The sequence below is a fragment of the Dromiciops gliroides genome, chromosome 1, assembly GCF_019393635.1.
Source record: "Dromiciops gliroides isolate mDroGli1 chromosome 1, mDroGli1.pri, whole genome shotgun sequence".
NCBI classification, from domain to species: domain Eukaryota; kingdom Metazoa; phylum Chordata; class Mammalia; order Microbiotheria; family Microbiotheriidae; genus Dromiciops; species Dromiciops gliroides.
Genome location: NC_057861.1, coordinates 228,789,702 through 228,809,293, shown reverse-complemented (window position 1 = coordinate 228,809,293; position 19,592 = coordinate 228,789,702). Strand labels below are relative to the sequence as shown.

Here is a 19,592-nt window from a genome sequence, read left to right as displayed (position 1 = left end):
AGAATTTGTGGTAGAGTTCCAGAAGATATCTGGATAATTGAAGCCCTCTATCACTCCTATGTAATGCCTCTGTGCCAGGCTTCTGATCTATTTCCCAAATTCCTCATCTAGTTCCTTTTTTTGTTCAGGTGGTCTATACTTCAACAACAAAATCATTTCTCTTTCTCCCTCCATTGACCCTCTCCCAAAAATTCTCCATCTTGATTCCCACCTCTGAACCTGGATTTTATCATAGTATACATTCAATAATAATCTACCATACCTCTCTCCCCCTTTTTCCTATACTGTTTCTTTTAAACAAGGTAGAGCTAATCCATTCAATATTGTTGTTATTTGTAAAATGTCCTTCATTCTTGAAGAAGATCATGAAATAGGGAGGTGATGTCATGATTTTGAGTGAATTGTATTTAAGTGAGGGAGTGCTGTGCAAAGTATACATCAGGACAACTAGAGATGGCCCTGGGTGTTTGAGGCAGTTGGGGTTAAGAGACTTGTCCAAGGGTCACACAGCTAGTATGTGTCTGAGACTTGAACTCAGGTCAGGGCCAGTCCTTTATCCAATGTACCACCTAGCTGAACATATAGTTAAGTGTCAAGTGTCTGAGGCTAGATTTGAACTCACATCCTCCTGACTCCAGGGCCAGTGTTCTATCTACTGCACCACCTAGCTTCCCTAGTTAACCCATAATTAACTCATGAATATCACTCAACAAGTCTCAGTGATTCCAAGTGCCTGCTTGCATTAGCACTTCTAATTCCTCTGGTTGCCTGAATTTTGAACATTTCTGAAGAGATGTTTGATTTTACTCTTGACTCTTCTCATGCATTTGTTATTCCTACGAATGTTCAGATGTTTCTATTGTTCTTATTACCTTGTTGCCACTCTCTATGGTATCTAACTTGGAGGGAGATATAGACGCTTTTCTCCCTCTCCCCATTCCTTTTTAGCTTAAAGCTCTCTTGATTACATTTACCAGAAACCCTGTGAAAACATTTTTCAAAGCTTTATTGATTGTTTTCCCATCTCTGGCCTGGAATCTTTCATCTCTCATATTTTAAACTACGGCCTAAAAATCCAAGTTTCATTCTCAGATATTGGGGTTTTTTAGCCAGCTCTTCATTTCCCGAATAAACCTTTCTCTTCTGGATCCCTTACCTTCGGTGGCCAACAAAGAGGAAATCACGACATGTCTCTGTGGTCATCAGTTTATTGCCTAAAAATCTGCAGTCATTGGCAATATTTTTGAGAGTTTCTTTAAATGATGCCATTTGTATGCATGTGAATCACCAAAAGTAGGTAATTGTCAACTATTTCAATAACTTCTCCATTATGCCTTGGATACCTGCCCCAGGAAGATCATAGACCTCTTTCTAGTCATTATCCAGTTCACAGCTGAATTCATACCCCAAGCAAGGAATCACCAACTATTATCATTTTTCTGATTATACATTTACTCACTATTATCCCTTACATTGCACTATCACCTAATTCATTTGTCTAACTCTTCAAGGGTAAGTCTAGAAGTGATTTAGTGGCAACTTCCTTTTGCCTTCTATTTTCATTTATAACAAGAATGTTAATCTTGATGTGATTCAGTTCCCCCAAGAGTTCATTTATTCATTGGTCAAAAATCTCCTTTTCAGAGTAACAACATTTATGTCAATATTCCAGATGGTCTAAAATACCTAATTCTTTTTTCAGTGTTATTCAAATACTTTTGTTTCCACCCAGCATCCTCTGAACAAAACAATTCTGTTCAGATACTTTTTTCCCCCTCTAACTCTTTTACTCCCTTTCCTCCCTTTAATCAACAATTGATAGGCATTTATCTTGTGCAAGGTAACCCTAATTAGGTGCAAAGGTATCAAGATAAAGCACAGCATAGCAGGTCCTAAGAAACATAAAAAGCCTCCTAAGGAGTTATCCCATATAATATTTTAAGGGAAAATAAAGAAAAAGTGGAGGATGGTAGAAAAGAGCAAAATACATTAGAAAAATTATGAAAATATATTCAGCGTTTCAGAACTATAGAACTTTCACGTTGGCAAAGTAGTAAATGTGACTGGCTCTTCCCATATCTTTTAATTTTGTTTTTAGTGAGGCAATTGGGGTTAAGTGGCTTGCCCAGGGTCACACAGCTAGTAAGTGTTAAGTGTCTGAGGCCAGATTTGAACTCAGGTACTCCTGACTCCAGGGCTGGTGCTCTATCCACTTCGCCACCTAGCTGCCCCTCTTCCCATATCTTTTTGAGGGGGGATAGTCAGTCAACAATCATTTGCTGCACTCCTATTATGTTCAAGAAACAGTGATTAGTGCTGGGTAAGAAAGGTGAAAACCAGACTTCTTTAAAGGTGCTAATGATATAATAGGCCCTGTTTATTCTTTGTAATTTGCAGTATTTTGTTTTATTATTTTATGTTTGTTGTTCTTTCCATTACAAAGTTGTAATCTTTGGGTGTATTGATTTCTTGGCTTTGCTCACTTCACTCTCCATCAGTTAACATAAGTATTTTTATGTTCTTTTAGTTTTCATTGCATTCATCATTTCTTACAACACAGTAATATTCCATTTCATTCATGTGCCACAATTTGTTTAGCAATTCCAAGTCAGTAGAATCTACTTCATGTCCAGTTCTTTACTAAAATAAATAAGTAAAGTGCTGCTATTTTAAAAACCATAAAAGGTCTATATGATTCCAATCAAGATTAAAGAAATACTGAACAAGAAAATCTAAGGAATATATCCCAAAAACATCCCCCAAAATAGGAAAAGACTTATTCGTACAAAAATATTTATAGCACCTCTTTTTGTGGTGGCTAAGAATTGGAAATCAAAGAAATACTTATCAACTGGTGAATGGCTAAACAAGCTGTGGTATGTGATTGTAATGGAATATAATTGTGTTATAAGAAATGATAAGCAGGATGATTTCAGAAAGATCTGGAAAGACTTATATGAACTGATATATAGTGAAGAGAGCAGAACCAGGAGAACGTTGTGCACAGTGACAGCAGTATTGTATGATGAACTGTGAATGATTTAACTATTTGCAGCAATACTGTGGGCCAAGACAATCCCAAAGGACTAATAATGAAGCATACTATCCACCTCCAAAGAAAGAACTGATGTTGATTGAATGCAGACTGAAGCATGCTATTTTTCATCTTCTTTCTTTCATTTTTTCTTTTATTTGTGTTTTCTTATACAATAGGACTAATGTAGTAATGTTTTACATAATTGAATATGTATAACCTATATCTGATTGCTTACCACCTCAGGGAGAGGGGAGAGGAGGGAAGAAAAGAGGGATAGAATTTGAAACTCAAAACTTTAAATAAAATGTTTATTATGTTTAAAAATTAAAATCTAAGGAAGAGGTAATTTGCAAGTGGGGAGTTCTGTGAAGACTTATTGAAAAAGGTGAAACTAGAAAGGATTTCCATATGCATACTTCCTATTGAGGGTACCACCATCCTCCCATTAAGCTACCAGAGGGATGTAACTAAAGTACACTTTTGACTAACTAGGTCACTGTCCTACTCAATAAACTCTAGTATCACCTTATTGTCCCCAGGATCAAATATCAAATCCTAAAATATGTCATTCTTAACACAGTGTATTTATCTTTTTCTATTAAGTATATGATTTTGAGAATAAGGTGATGACATTAAGGAAACCAGGCCAGCTGAACTGTTAGAGTATCAGGCATTAAAACCCAGAGGACAGTACCAGCCTCTATAGCACTTAGAGAACTCCTACAAACAGCAGATAAAATCAAGAAGAGGTAGGATTTTGCCCTGATATTTGTTTAGCTATTTCTTTCCATAACTGTTACAAAGCTATTTGTCCTAGAAGGGTAACAAAGTGAGCCAGATGAGCCTTCTCTATAGTGAAAGAAATGCAGCTCCAGGGGGAAATCTGTTTTCTCTAGGTAGCTTTCATTGCGTGTCTATGTTTTCCCCTGTATTTTATGTGTCCCTGAGGAAGTCTTACAATGCTGTGATCTATCTGTTGTCTTGTGCATATAGAATGCTGAAGGGTTTGGGCTTTAATTTATGTCACAAGCACAGCTATTTTCTTCTTATAAAAAATGTTTTTAATGAAAAACTGTGCATTACTTACATTTATTTGCATTTTTCCATTAAAAATCCCCACCCATCCCCCATGAAATCCAAGAAAACCAATCTATATAAAAATATAAACAGTTAATCAAAATAAATGGATACGTTGTCCATATCCAAAACTACATCTCATTCAGCACTCAGTCCTTTATCTCTCAGGAGGTGGAGAGCATGCTTCATCATCAGTCCTATGAAATTAGGTTATAGTCATTGAGATGTTCAGAGTTGTTAAGTCTTTCAAAGCTGTTTGGTTTTATAATGTTGCTATTTATTGCATTACTTCTTTCCCCCATGCTTCTTGAACACTTACTTCCCTATTCTCTGTTTCATGCCCATATCATCAAAGACAAAGGAGGGCAGGAAAAGTAGAGATCATTAGACTGTCCCAACTTTAGACCTATACATACCCTAAAGAAGAGGGAATGGCTTCAAAAGGACTGTTAATTACTTCCCACTTTTTTCTCTTCTCCTGACCATGAACTCTGCTCCTTACTGCTTTTATGTGCTTGTTGGACAAACTCTAACATGAGAAAAAGAAACAAATGAGGGGAAAAAACCATAATACATTGCTAGCTGCTTACTTGTACACCCCTCCCCTGCCCCCAGTTCAATTGCTCTTCTTACCTCACTCAGTTAACAACAAACATTATTCACTAGAACTATCCCTAAAAAGGTGGAATGTGGAGAAGTTAGGATTCAGCTGATCAGTGAAGGATACTTTTTGTGGGGCAATGAGGGTTAAGTGACTTGCCCAAGGTCACACAGCTAGTAAGTGTCAAGTGTCTGAGGCTGGATTTGAACTCAGGTCCTCCTGAATCCAAGGCCAGTGCTTTACCCACTGTGCCACCTAGCTGCCTCTTGAGAACTATTTTTACAGGTGAAGTCATCTGCTGTTATAGTGAGTTAACCTTACTGCCTTGATCTTTTTCATAGCACCTCAGAAATTGTAAATGATTTTTTTTATGTTATGACTTATTTCCTTTGTTAATAAATTGTATATATTCAATAATTTCAATTTTCATAGGAGTTTAAGAAACTTAATATATAAAGCTATATGAGCAGCTTATTTTGAAGATTCACTCAATCAGCTAGCATTTATTCAGCATGTACTATGTGTCAGGCAGTATGCTAAGTACTAGGGATACAAAGAAAGGCACAAAACAAATAGTGGACTCAAAGATCTGGAAGTCTGAGTGAGGTCTCTCTGGGTTATTAAATAAATAATATTTAATGAATGGGATGGGGGAAACATCTAGAAGGTTACAATTGTATTATTTAATATGGAACATATCCAAGTACACCTCGTATTACCCTAGAACTTGGGCTGATAAGATTAAATATATAAAGAGTCAAGTTGCAGGTGACCTACAATTGAATGTGGTCAGTCTCATTTGTTTTTATCACCTGGGCCATGTTTGGCACTCACAAATATCCAGTTAACTGGGATGGAGTGAAATTTCACCCAACCACCTCTTGACCAAGAATAATGGACTCAATTTGAAGAATAAGACATATTTCTGGACATGGCCAATGTTGGAATTAGTTTGGCTTGACAATGCCTATTTGTTGCCTCAGATCTTTTTTTCAAATGAACTATTTCTGGGGGCAGCTAGGTGGCACAGTGGATAGAGCACTGGCCCTGGATTCAGGAGGACCTGAGTTCAAATCCAGCCTCAGACATTTGACACTTACTAGCTGTGTGATCCTAGGCAAGTCATTTAACCCTCATTGTGCTGCCAAAAAAAAAATATCAAATCAACTATTGCCTGGTCATGCCTCCCACATATTTTGCTTGTGAAGTTGTTATTGAACTCAAATATAAGACTTCACACTTGTTCCTGTTAGATTTCATCTTGTTAGACTCATACAACATGCCAGCTTGCCAGAATAATTTTGGATCCTTACTCTTCCACCTAACATGTTCTCCAAACTTCCAAGACTTATGTAGTCTGCAGATTTAATAAGCATACTATCTCTGTATTAAACAACACAAAGCCAAGCTTAGACCCTGGGAGCTCTTCTCCAGAGGTCTCCTTCAAAGTCCAAAGGTAATTTATAATAACTACTCTTGAGGTCTGATTGGAACCAAATCAAGATAACAGGAGTACAGATTAGCCCAGCTCTTTGAAGCTTGACTAGGAGCAGGGTATAAGAGACTTTTTCACATGATTTGACAAAACTTAGATCAAAGAAATTTATGGAGGATTTCAAAAGTAATCATCAAGTGGAAAATAAACAAAATGCTCAATACATAATCAAAATGAAAAATGAAAAAAGACCTTTTATTGGACCTGTTATTTCACTGCTATAGGAAACTCCCAATTCAGATCGGTACCTGCTCTTCAATATTTAGCCTTATAATTAAGGGTACTAATCCAAAGACTTATCGAAGCTGATAAATTAGTGTTTGTCATTTATCAATAAGAATTTTGAAATACAAAAAATTATATTTGAGGTGACAGCTGTACATGGATTGGCTTATAATTTGAAATAAATTGGCAATGAGACTGGTTAAATGAGAGTGATTTGTTCATTGGAAAAATTCAGTAATTGGAAATATAAACTTATATTCTTGTTATTTGACCTTCATTCTTGAAAAGGACCAATGACAACAGGAAGGTGATGTCTTGACTTGTGGGTGAATTGGATTTAAGTGATGCAGAGCCCCCAAAAGTCATCAGCTTCATTCTTTCTTCCAGAGTCATCAAAGTTCAGTGGTAAGACAAGTCAAGACAAAGACAAGGAGGCAGTTGATGGCCCTGGCCTTTCTAAATTAAGGCCTTAGGAACTGAGAGGTTAAGTAACCAACCATGGGTGATATAGCCAGTTTATAAAAGAGATGGGACTTGAACTCAAGTATTCCTGACTGAGGCTGGCTGTTTAGCCATCATGCCAGGCTGTCTCCAAATGTATAACTTTGAAGCATGTTCTCAAAAGTGAGAAATGAGAGTCATCAAGCAGCACTAAGAGGTTTTATTTTTAAAATTCTGATAAACAGAAACTGATCATTTGTGCTAAATTCATCATTTTTCCAATTAATGAATACTATCATCACTCCCACTTAGCCAGTTTCATTATTTCCAATTTATTTCACATTACAAGCCAATCCATGTATAATTGTCAGCTTAAATATCATTTCTTTTTGTATTTCAAAATGAATACTATTAATATGCTAATTGACAAATGACAAAAACTAACTTATCAGATTTGACAAATCTTTGGGTAATTACCCTTAATTACACTTATTATTTCTTTACAATTAAACACATCTAAACTCAAAACCAGGCAATCAGTGAATGAACATTTATTAAGTGCATACTACATCCCAAGAACTGTCCTAAATGCTAGGGATACAAAGAAAGGCAAAAGAAATTCCCTGTTCTCAAGGAGCTCACAACCACTTCACTTTTAAATGTTCATGTATTCTTCAGTATATCAGCAAGGATTTGCAGCAAATAGGAGTCATTTATTGACAATTTTCAAACTCTTCTCTAATAAATGGCCTAAAAATTTTAATATCACTTTCAAATTTTCCCAACGTACTTCCAGAGTGTAGCTTCTACATTGAAGATTCATTTGACTACTTATGAGATAGAGTTGACAGGACCCTTGTACAAGTTGATACTCTTCTTTCTCCTTGAGAACAGGGACTGTTTCAATTTTTTATTTCTATCACAGCCCTTTACACAATATGTTGCACATAAAATGAACTTAATAATTGTTCATTTGGATTAAAATGTATGCATGAAGTCCCTATTTAGATAGCAAGGCCAAGTGGAATGAGGCCTGAACTTGGAGTCAGAAAGACTTGCCTCCATGTCTTTTGAAATCTCTTAAGCCTCAGTTTTATTATCTATAAATTGGGAGTAAAAAGTAGCACCTTTTACCTTCTTTGCAATGTTGCCACAAGACTCAAGGGTAATAAGTTCTGTAAAATCACTTGGCAAACTTTAAAGTACCGTATAAACATCAGTTATTCTTCTTCCATCCCATCACTCACCACAGTGTCTGGCACATGGTAGGCACTGAATGTTTGACTGATTAGCTGACTGATTTCTTGGTCATTATTCTTCCTGAAGGTGGGGAACATAGAGAGGACCATTATAAAGCAGATCATAAGATCATAATGCCCCACAATCACAATGGCATCGGTGGGGATGGATTCCTCATTAAGGATATAGCATACAAAAAAAATCATATATTTAGTCAGCAATACATCATCAATCAACATTTATTGTGCTAAGAATTTTACTAGGTATTAAGGCCATAAAGACAATAATAAAACAAGCCCTGCCCTCAGGGAGCTTGCAAAGATAAAATTATAATGCAATTTATTAACATTCTGAGATCCTCAAAGGCAGGGACTTTCATGTTTCTTTGAATGTCCAGAGCTTAGCACTATGCCTGACACATAATAGGTGCTTAATAAATGTTTGTTGACTGACTGACTAATCCTCTATAATCGTTTGTAATAATAAAGTTAGGGGGCAGCTAGGTGGCACAGTAGATAAAGCACTGGCCCTGGATTCAGGAGGACCCGAGTTCAAATCTGACCTCAGATATTTGACACTTACTAGCTGTGTGACCTTGGACAAGTCACAAATCTCATTGCCCCCACCAAAAAAAAAAAAAAATCAACTATTGTAATAATAAAGTTAAAATGTGAGTCCTGTAAAATTGCCATAAATGTATCACACACACATTTGTGCTAAATTCATCATTTTTCCAATTATGAATACTATTGTCACTCTCACTTAACCAGTTTCATTTTTGCCAATTTATTTCAAATTACAAGCCAATCCATGTACAACTGTCACCTCAAATATCTACAGGAAGTCTCAATAATAGAATGCATTTTACACGTGCTACAACTCCAAAAACTCACTCATCTCCAAAGGTGGGTATTCACTCCAATGATACAAATTCCAACCTAACCATAGCTTCTCATCCTCTGAGATTTTGTCCTCATCCACCTACAAATTAATCAAAGGGAGTCTTTCCAATGAGCTGAGGGACTTCCCTTCATGTTATTGAAATAACAATTGTGTAGATATTGCAGCTGTCTTGCAGTTAATCATTTACTCTTACCACATGACTGATCAGTGGGTTTTTTTCTTGCCATCATACATTTCTTTGATGACATCCTTGACACTGATTCTCCTGAATAATTGCCTGTTTATAATGTAAGGCAGTCTGTTCATGACCTCCATATGCCTCTCCATTGTCTTGTCGGTGATTTTCCATGAAGTGCTTCCTCTAATGCATCATCATAGCATGGAATTGACCCTGGTTTCTCAAAGGCTCTGACTCTGGAGCACAAATTCTACAAAGTCTACCATGTAGGAAAGACTTCATGTATGGTTCTTAGAAACTGTCAACTTTCTAAGGATTAACCTGAACAAGTACAGAGAGGCTCATCACCAATATGATGGTCACTTGGCAATGAATTATTTGGCTCTGATAACCCGTGAAAAAGTCTATTTACTGTATGTTGTAGGTCTCCAGATGTGACCCTCATTTGTTGTCTCATTAACTTAATAACTCTTATCACAGGTTCTAAAGGACTCAAGGTATATGTTTCACTATTTTGTTATACATTAATATGTATGCCAATATCTTAATCAATTAGCTCTGGTATCTCATGCTAGTTTATAAAATAAACCAGAGAAACATTTTCCATAAGTGTTCTCTCTTCTATATCTCTTTTCTCCCCTCCCCCAGTCTCATAAACTTCAATAAACATCACAATAGTATTAGCACTATAAAAACAATTTTAAAATATTTAACTATTTCAACAGTGTATCTGAAGTCGCCACCCCCTTTAAGTGCTAAATCCAGTTCAATCCTGCAAATACAATCCACAATTCAGCTCCCTCAAGACAACAAAGTATCTCAAAAACTCTGTAGCATACATTCTCAAGTTAAACAGCTTCCTCATAAAATGCCTTTTCAGTCTTCCTCACATATGGTCACTAACTCAGTCTTCTCAGGAGATATTCTGTTATTCCTTTATCTCTGTGCCTCACACAGTATCTCTCTAGCCATGAAAGTCAATAATATCCAAGTTACAGATAAAAAGCCACTTTCCCCTTCTGTTCCTTCTTAAAGATACAGTAATAGTATTTGTAATCTGGAAAGGGCTCTTCAACCTGGGCTTACATGCATATTATCAAGAAAAGGGTCACCATTACTTTCCTTTAGATAAGAATATCATATCAACTCTAGTGACCTTTTTTGTCTTTTTCTTTCTTCCTTCCTTCCTTTCTTTCTTTCTTTCTTTCTTTCTTTCTTTCTTTCTTTCTTTCTTTCTTTCTTTCTTTCTTTCTTTCTTTCTTTCTTTCTTTCTTTCTTTTGGCTGGGTGATGAGGGTTAAGTGACTTGCCCTGGGTCACACAGCTAGTAGGTGTCAAGTGTCTGAGGCCAAATTTGAAGTGAGATCCTCCTGAATCCAGGGCCAGTGTTTTATCCACCGTGCCACCTAGCTGCCCCTCTAGTGAGCTCTTTCAAAATTTTTAGTTTTTTATTTTGAACTTAAACACCAAAAAAGTATAGTTCCATATGCATAGCAAAACACAAAAAGAGGAATACATACATACACACACACACACACACACATATATATATATATAAACTGTGAATCTCCATTTCATACTGCTTTCTTTTTTATGTATATAATAATTGAACATATTACTTTAATTACTGCCCTACTTATCTCTTTTTCCTTCTGGATTTTCTGCTGTCCATTAAAAAAAATTCAATTATCTTTATTTGGGGGGGGGGCATTACTAGTGCTACCCCCATTTCCTCCCAATTCTAATTTTAAAAGAAAAAGAAAATACCCCTGTAAAAAATATAACATGAACTGAAGTTCCCACTCCCATGCCTAATGATGAGCAGGGTTCCTCTTCTATATACCTGGCTTCCAATAGTGACACAGCTGTTAGCTGACCCAGAGTAACTACTAGGATATCAGTGTGGAGATGGAAGTCCAAAATCCTCTCGACCCTTTGAAGCTCACCAGGTCCTTCCTCCTCTGGCCAAAATGATGTGGAGGAAAGAAGGATACCTCAGTATACATCTCTTACTGCCCAAAAGTAAAACCTTTCAGGTGTTTTACCGGAACAATATACTAGATCTAATCTATGGAGTAACTAGTTCTTTACTAATATGGTATTCTATAAAAGACACCTAGGGAGGACAACATTTCTCAGCCTGTTTTTAAACATTATCCCTATGTAATATCACCCCAGTTACAAGGACATTTTCCAGTTGGTCTTAAGCCAATTAATTAATTAATTAATTAGAGGATTGAAACTAATGTCTATGATTGAAACTTGTTTTCATCTCACTAAAGTCTTAGGACTTCTTATCACTTACATTACATTTTATTTACTCAACCCACCCCAGCCTTACACAAATAAACTTAGTTGAGTAAAATGACCATGTTCAAAAATGTATATCTCTGTACCATGAATGCTTTACTGCTCTATTAGGAAAGTAAAATACTTCATCATATTTCTTTTACATATATGATTGGTCATTGCATTGAACAAAGTTCTATCTTTTAAAGTTATTTTTCCATACAATGTTGTTTTCCTCCCATAAATTGTTCTCCTGTTTCTTCTTATTTCATCCTGTGTCATTTAATGTTATTCAAGATTCTATAAAATCATCTCTTTTATGATTTCTTATGGTGCAATAATATTCCATTATATTAATCTGCCACCATTCCCTGCCCCCCAACCATTCTCCTGTTGATGGGTGGCCTCCTTATATTCTAGTTCTTTCCTTTTCTTTTTTTTTTCTCATTTAATTTCTCCCTTCAGGGTCTAGATTTTATTTTGCCTGTGACTATTGCCTCTCTCATGTTATCCTCCTATCTTCCCTCTTTTTTTAAAAAAAATTGCTTTTAATTACATATAAAAACAATTTTCAATATTTGTTTATTTTTAAGTTTTGAGTTCTAAATTCTATCCTTCTGTCACTACCCTCCCCTCACCCTGAGATGGTAATCAATCTGATATAAATTATGCATATGCAAGCATGTGAAATAAATTTCCATACTGGTCATTTTGTGAAAGAAAACAGGTAAGGAAAGAAGGAAGGGAGGAAGGGAGGAAGGGAGGAAGGGAGGAAGGGAAGAAGGAAGGAAGGAAGGAAGGAAGGAAGGAAGGAAGGAAGGAAGGAAGGAAGGAAGGAAGGAAGGAAGGAAGGAAGGAAGGAAGGAAGGAAGGAAGGAAGGAAGGAAGGAAGGAAGGAAGGAAGGAGAAAAGAAAGTGAAAAATAGTATGCTTCCATCTGTATTCAGACACCATCAGTTCTTTCTCTGGAGGCAGATCACATTTTTCATCATGGGTCCTTTGGAATTGTCTTAGATTATTGTATTGCTGAAAATAGTTGTCATTTACAATTCTTCATCATTCAATATTGTTGTTACTGTGTATACTATTCTCCTGGTTTTTCTCACTTCACTCTGTATCAGTTTATGTAGGTCCAAGTTTTTCTGAAATCATTCTACTTGTCTTATAGTACAATAATATTCCATTACTATCATATACCACAACTTGTTCAGCTATTCCCTAATTGATGGGCATCCCCTGAATGTTCAATTCTTAGGCAGTAAAAAATGCGTTGTTATAATAGTGTTTTACAAATAGGTCCTCCCCCCTCCCCTTATTGTATCTCTTTGGGATATAGACCTAGTAGTGGTATTGCTGGATTAAAGGGTATGCACAGTTTTATAGCCCTTTGGGCATAGTTTCAAATTGCTCTCCAGAATGGTTAGATCAACCATGGTATTTACAACACTACCAATAGTCCATTAGTGTCCCAGTTTTCCCACATCTAATCCAACATTTATCATTTTCCATTTTTGTCATATTATCCAAACTGATAGATGTGAGGTGGTACCTCAGAGTTGTTTTAATTTTTATTTATGTAATCAATAATAATTAAGGGCATTTTCCCATATGACTATAAATAGATTTGATTTCTTTGTCTGAAAACTTTATATTGTTTGATCATTTATCAACTGGGGAATGTGATGTGTATTTTTATAAATTTGGTTCAGTTCTTTATGGATTTAGAAATGAGGCCCTTAACATAGATTCTTGCTATGAAAAAAACTCCCAGTTTTCTGCCTTCCTTCTAATTTTGGTTGTATTGGTTTTGTTTGTGCAAAAATTTTTAATTTAATATAATCAAAATTATCCATTTTACATTTCATAATGTTCTCTGTCTCTTGTTCAGTCCTAAAGTTTTCCCTTATCCATAGGTCTGACAGGTAAAATATTCCATACTCCCCTAATTTGCTTATGGCAGCACCCTTTATGTCTAAATCATATGCCCATTTTGACAATATCTTGGTATGTTGGTCTATACGTCATTTCTGCCATATTACTTTCCAGTTTCCCAAGCAATTTTTATCAAATAGTGTTTGTTTTAAAAGCTTAGATCATTGGGCTTATCAAACATTAAATTACTATGGTCATCTATAACAGTGTATTGTGTACTAATCTATTCCACTGATCCACCACTCTAAGTCTTAACTAGTACCAGGTTGTTTTGATGATTACCACTGTATAATACAGTTTGAGATCTGGTACAGGTAGGCCACCTTCCTTCACATTTTTTCATTGATTCCCTTCATATTTTTTATCTTTTGTTCTTCCAGATGAATTTTGCTATGATTTTTTTTCTAGCTCCATAGAATATTTTTGGTAACTTGGTTAGCACGGTACTAAATAAGTAGATGAATTTAGGTAGAATTTTATCATATTAGCTCAGGCTACCCATGAGCAATTTATATTTCTCCAATTGTTTAGATTTGATTTTATTTGTGTGAAAAGTGTTTTGTAATAATATTTATTTAACTCCTGGGTTTGTCTTAACAGGTAAACTCCTGTTATCTACAGTTATTTAAAATGGTATTTCTCTATTTCTTGATGCTGGACCTTGTTGGTAATACATAATAATGTTGATGATTCATGTGGATTTATTTTATATCCTGCAACTTTGCTAAAGGTCATAATTATTTCAACTAGTTTTTTTAGTTGATTCTCTAAGTGTACCATCATATCATCTGCAAAGAGTAAGGATTTTTGTTTCCTTGTTACTTAATTCTAATTTCTCCAATTTCTTTTTTTTCTTATTGTTATAGCTAGCATTTCTAGTACAATGTTAAAAAGTAGTGGTGATAATGAACATCCTTGCTTTACTCCTAATGTTACTGGGAAGTCTTCTAGCTTACCTCCATAACAGATAATGCTTGCTGATACTTTTAAATAGATAGTATTTTATCATTTTAAGGAAAGCACCATTTATTCCTATGCTCTCTAGTGTTTTTTTAAGATGAAGGGTGTTGTATTTTGTCAAAAGCTTTTTTCTGTATCCATTTAAATAATAATGATTTCTTTAGGTTTTGTTATAAGTATTATGGTCTTGGTATAAATCCCACCTGGTGGAAGACCTTTGTTATATATTGCTGAAATCTTCTTTCTAGTTTTTTTTAATTTAATAATTTTGCATCAATATTCATTGGGGAAATTGGTCTATAGTTTCATTTCTGAGTTTTGGCCTTTCTTGATTTAGGTTATCAGCATCATATATGTGTCACAAAAGGAATTTGGTAGGACTCCTTTGTCTATTTTTCCAAATAGTTTATATCTATTTGGATTAATTGTTTTTGAAATATTTGATATGATTTGGTTGTGAATCCATCTTGCCCGGGTCTCACCCCACCCCACCCCTGCACCCCCAATGGAGATTTTCCCCTAAGTACTGCTTTGGCTGTATTCCATAAATTTTGGTATGTTGTCTCATTTTTTTCTTCTATTTAATGAAATTATTGCTATTTCTATGAAGTGTTCTTTGACCCATTTATATTTAGGATCAGATTATTTAATTTCCAATTAACTTTTTATCTATGTTTCCACTTCCCATTATTGAATATAATTTTATTGAATTATGACCTGAAAAGGATACATTTAATATTGCTACTTTTCTGCATTTGATTATAAAGGGTTTTTATGCCCCAATACATGGTCAATTTTGTATGTGTGTGTGTGTGTGTGTGTAGGTGCTGTATACCACTGAGAAAAATAGTATATTCTTTTCTATTCCCATTCAGTTTTCTTCAGAGGTCTATCATATCTAACTTTTATAAAATTCTATTTACCTCCTTCACTTCTTTCTTGTTTATTTTTTGGTTAGATATAACTAGTTCTGAGAGGAGAAAGTTGAGATCACTTGCCAATATAGTTTACTGTCTATTCCCTTCTGTAACTTACTTAACTACTCCTTTTAAAATTTAGATGATTTACCATTTGATGCATATTCATCCTGTATTTTCAAACACTTAGATCTTTCTCCATCACCTCTATCAATGTCTAAAAATGAAATACTCATCTCTTTTCTCCCTCTTCCAAACAAAATTTCAATCTTCTAAGTTCAAAACCTGTCATATTTAACTCCTCACTATCTTTTGCCTTCCAGTCACCAAATCTTCTGTAATTTTCTTTTGGAATATCTCCTACATCCATTTAAGCCACTCAAGCCCCACTGCCACTATCCTTGCTCAAGCCATTATTAGTAAAACAGCTACATAACTGCTCTCTATCACTCACCTTTCTTACAATGGCTCCTGTGCCCTATCATTCAACCAACCTTAATACCACACTTTGATCATGCCATTCAAGCACCTATTACGTGCCAGGCCCTGTGCTAAGAGCTAAAGATACAAAGAAAGGCACAAAGACTGTCCCTGTTCTCAAGGAGCTCACAGTCTAATGGAAACAAAATAAATTATGTATAAACAAGCTATATACAGGATACATTATTTGGCAGCAGTTACTTTTCACATTAATTTTTTTTTTTTTTTTAGTGAGGCAATTGGGGTTAAGTGACTTACCCAGGGTCACACAGCTAGTGAGTGTTAAGTGTCTGAGGCTGGATTTGAACTCAGGTACTCCTGACTCCAGGGCCAGTGCTCTATCCACTGTGCCACCTAGCTGCCCCCGACAGCAGTTACTTTTCACACAAACTCCATGGGATGTTTTTCCTGTAAAACTAACTAAATGGACTAATCAGTCTAGCCAACAAGTTTTTTGCTATGATATCTCCAAAACTCATACTTTGACTGATGCTGTACCTGAATCCTGGCATTCCTGTCCTATCTCTGTCTAAATCTTATCCATTTATCTAACCCCAAGTCAAATCTTACAGCTCCTACTAAATTATTCCCCTACTATATAAAACGTTCTCTCCCTTCATTGATCTGGTTATCTGTACAGTTCACTTGAGCGTGAATTCTACATTCTGTTCATGTGTTCTATTCTTAACTGCATTTTAATGTCTTATCTACCCAAATACATCCCAAGATCTTAAAAGGCAGGAACTGTGCCTCACACGTCTTCATATTACCTCCTAGTGTTGTTGTTTTTTTTTTTAGTGAGGCAATTAGGGTTAAGTGACTTGCCCAGGGTCACACAGCTAGTAAGTATTAAGTGTCTGAGGCCGGATTTGAACTCAGGTCCTCCTGACTCCAGGGCCGTTGCTCTATCCACTGCGCCACCTAGCTGCCCCACCTCCTAGTGTCTTAACTTAAACTGTTGTAGAGCTGGAAGGAACATTAGAGATCTGTAGTACCCCCATTTTGCAGAGAAGGACAGAGACCTAGTTAAGCAATTTCCCCAATTCCTAGAACCATTTGCTATCCATTAATTCTTTGGAACAGCCAAGTGGCACAGTGGAAAGGGTGTTGGGCCTGGAATCAGGAAAACTCATCTTCCCAAGTTCAAATCTGGCCTCAGAGACTACTTGTGTGACTCTGGGCAAGTCACTGAACCCTGTTTGCCTCAGTCCCTCATGTTTAAAATGAACTGAAAAAGGTAATGTCAAACCACTCCAGTATCTTTGCCAAGAAAACCCCTAATGGGGTAGAGTCAGAAAAGACTGAAATGACTGAACAATAATTCACACATATTTGATGATTACATTTTGAGGCTTAAATTAATGTAAGCCCCATCCACATTGTAATAGTAAGTTTGAACATCTGTACTCACAGTATAAGTCCTATGAAAATAACCTTATGGATTATTTCTCAAAGGCAACAAGGTTTATATCCAGCAAACCAAAGCAACTATATAAATGACTATATAATTTGCGCATAGCTAATGTCAACTTCAGAAGCCTTTATTAAGGTTACAATTAGAAATGAATTTAGGGTTAGGGTTGAGGACTTCAAATACAAGCAGATGGTCCCTGACTTCAAGGAGTTTATATCCTAATAGAGAAAAGCAACAAATAAAAAGAAGCTGGGAGTGGGTTGTGATGAAGGTACTTGGGGCATGGTAGAGAAAAGTCCAGTGAGTTAGGAGTGAAGCCTGAAGTGGCATAGACTTGCTTATCCTGGGCTTTCTCCTTAAAATGGAAAGTCTGGAAGGAACCAGTGACCAGAGGAGAATATGAAGGGTCAGAGGGGTTCTTCCAATGTGAGCAATTAAGGCATCTCCCTGTTTCTCTCCATGGTGTTGGAAAGTAAATCAGTGCTCCTCCTGCCCTCCTTCCTCCACATTCTAGGTCATATTTCATGAGATCAAGACTGTTGATAAATTCACCATTGTTGCTCAGTGGGTACTGGGAAATGTGCTACCATTACCAAGACCCTTTTTCCTGCCCAACAAATTAGTCAGTTTAGGTTCACTTCTTTTGCTCCTAAATCCACCCTTGTATAGGCTTTGTTTCTTCAATAGCAGTTCTGCTTGCCTGACTTCATCCTACCATAATACTATTCCAGGAGCCACCCTGCCTCTGGATCATTATGATCTTTACCACCATTTCAAGAGCTAAATGTTAGTGTAATCCCTGCATTAATAGTAAACAGAGGATGGGGTATGGGTTTGGAAGGATTGGGGAAGATGCAGATTTCTATTTATCCAAGAGTGATTTAACATGAAGCCAAAGGCAAAGTGGAGACAACTAAGGGTGCACAGAATACGGTTTGATCAAAGGAGAACACAGCTGTAGAAACTATTGAGAAGGTTGTTGCAACAAGACATCAAAGAAGTAATGGGAGAAAAGTCAAAAAGAACAGTTGAAAGGGAGGAAAAGATGAGATGATGTGCATAAGGACAGGCATTCATTGGATTGGTTCCTTAAAAAAATTTTTTAAAAACACCCTCTTTCTAAATCATAAAACCCAAGTACCTACAAGGAAGCCAACTACTTATTGGCATTGCCAAGCAGGAAACGAAAGTAAAGACTCCCTTCAATTAACCCTCTGATATTTATGTATAGGAAAGTCATTAGCAAATGGGGGGGGGAGAGTATTTTAAAGTAATTTTGCACCTCAATTTGGAGACAGTTAAGCCAACGTTCCAGTGAGTCAATTAGTTATGCTCCTATTTAATTTCTATCAAAGAAAAAACTATAAATACTGAACTCTGCAGCAGTTTTAAACAAAAGTCTGCCAGAATCAATTTTATTTTTTTATAATTCTATATTGATTTCTAATTTAGAGAGAGATGGCCAAACTGGCATAGTCTCTTCATGACCTCTGCCCCAGATAATTTGCAGTATCATTTATAGCAATCTTGAACAAGGAAAAGAACATAACATACAGAAGTCATTATTTAATTCCTTCCTTGACCACTGCCCTCAACAACAAAAAGGGCTTCTTTCCTATAATCAGTATTTTAATCTTTGAATGATAAAGAGAACTCTGCCCTTTGAGTCACAGAAGCAATTATAGTCAATTATTTTATCTTATCTAGAGATGAGTTAAGTTTGATCATCTTTGATCAATTTCCTGGGACTTTAGCCTTTATTCTTTACCTTTTCTATCTAATCAAACATAAAACAATCTGGAAAAAACTTTTAGACCAGAGAAATATTATTTCTCAATATTTCCAGTTGAACTAAATAAGAAGTTTCTTTCCATTTGTGTTACCTTGGGTAAGTCATTAATTGGTAGTTTCCCTGATACATAGTAGGCACTTAATGTTTATTGACTGACATCTGCAAGAGAGCTAGTCTAAATCTCTGGAGTTCCTTTCAACTCTACTTTTTTTAAAAAAAGAAAATGGTTCTTGGGGTAGCTAGGTGCTGCAGTGGGGGCCAGCTAGGTGGTGCAGTGGATAAAGCACCAGCCCTGGATCCAGGAAAACCTGAGTTCAAATCTGGCCTCAGACACTTGACACTTACAAGCTGTGTGACCCTGGGCAAGTCACTTAACCCCAATTGCCTCACCAAAAAAAAAAACAACAAAAAACCCAACAATAACAAAAAACCCTGAATCATAGCATTACAATCAGTTCAAGAGGATGTTTAGAAAGTGAGCAACTTGCCTTTGTTTTGTGGAATATTTGTTTATTATGAATTATTTTAAATGGTTCAGTATTAACCTCTAAGGATACTTCTGGCTCTATATCAATAATCCTATGGCCCTAAGACTGTTCTTATTTACAAGTCA

The 19,592-nt window shown here is 36.0% G+C and overlaps 1 long non-coding RNA gene across 1 annotated transcript in view; it reads left to right on the top strand.

The window, feature by feature from the left end:
- LOC122735001 overlaps positions 1-19,592 on the top strand; it is a 119,435-nt gene that overhangs the window by 50,083 nt on the left and 49,760 nt on the right. The gene's annotated exons all lie outside the window — the stretch shown is intronic.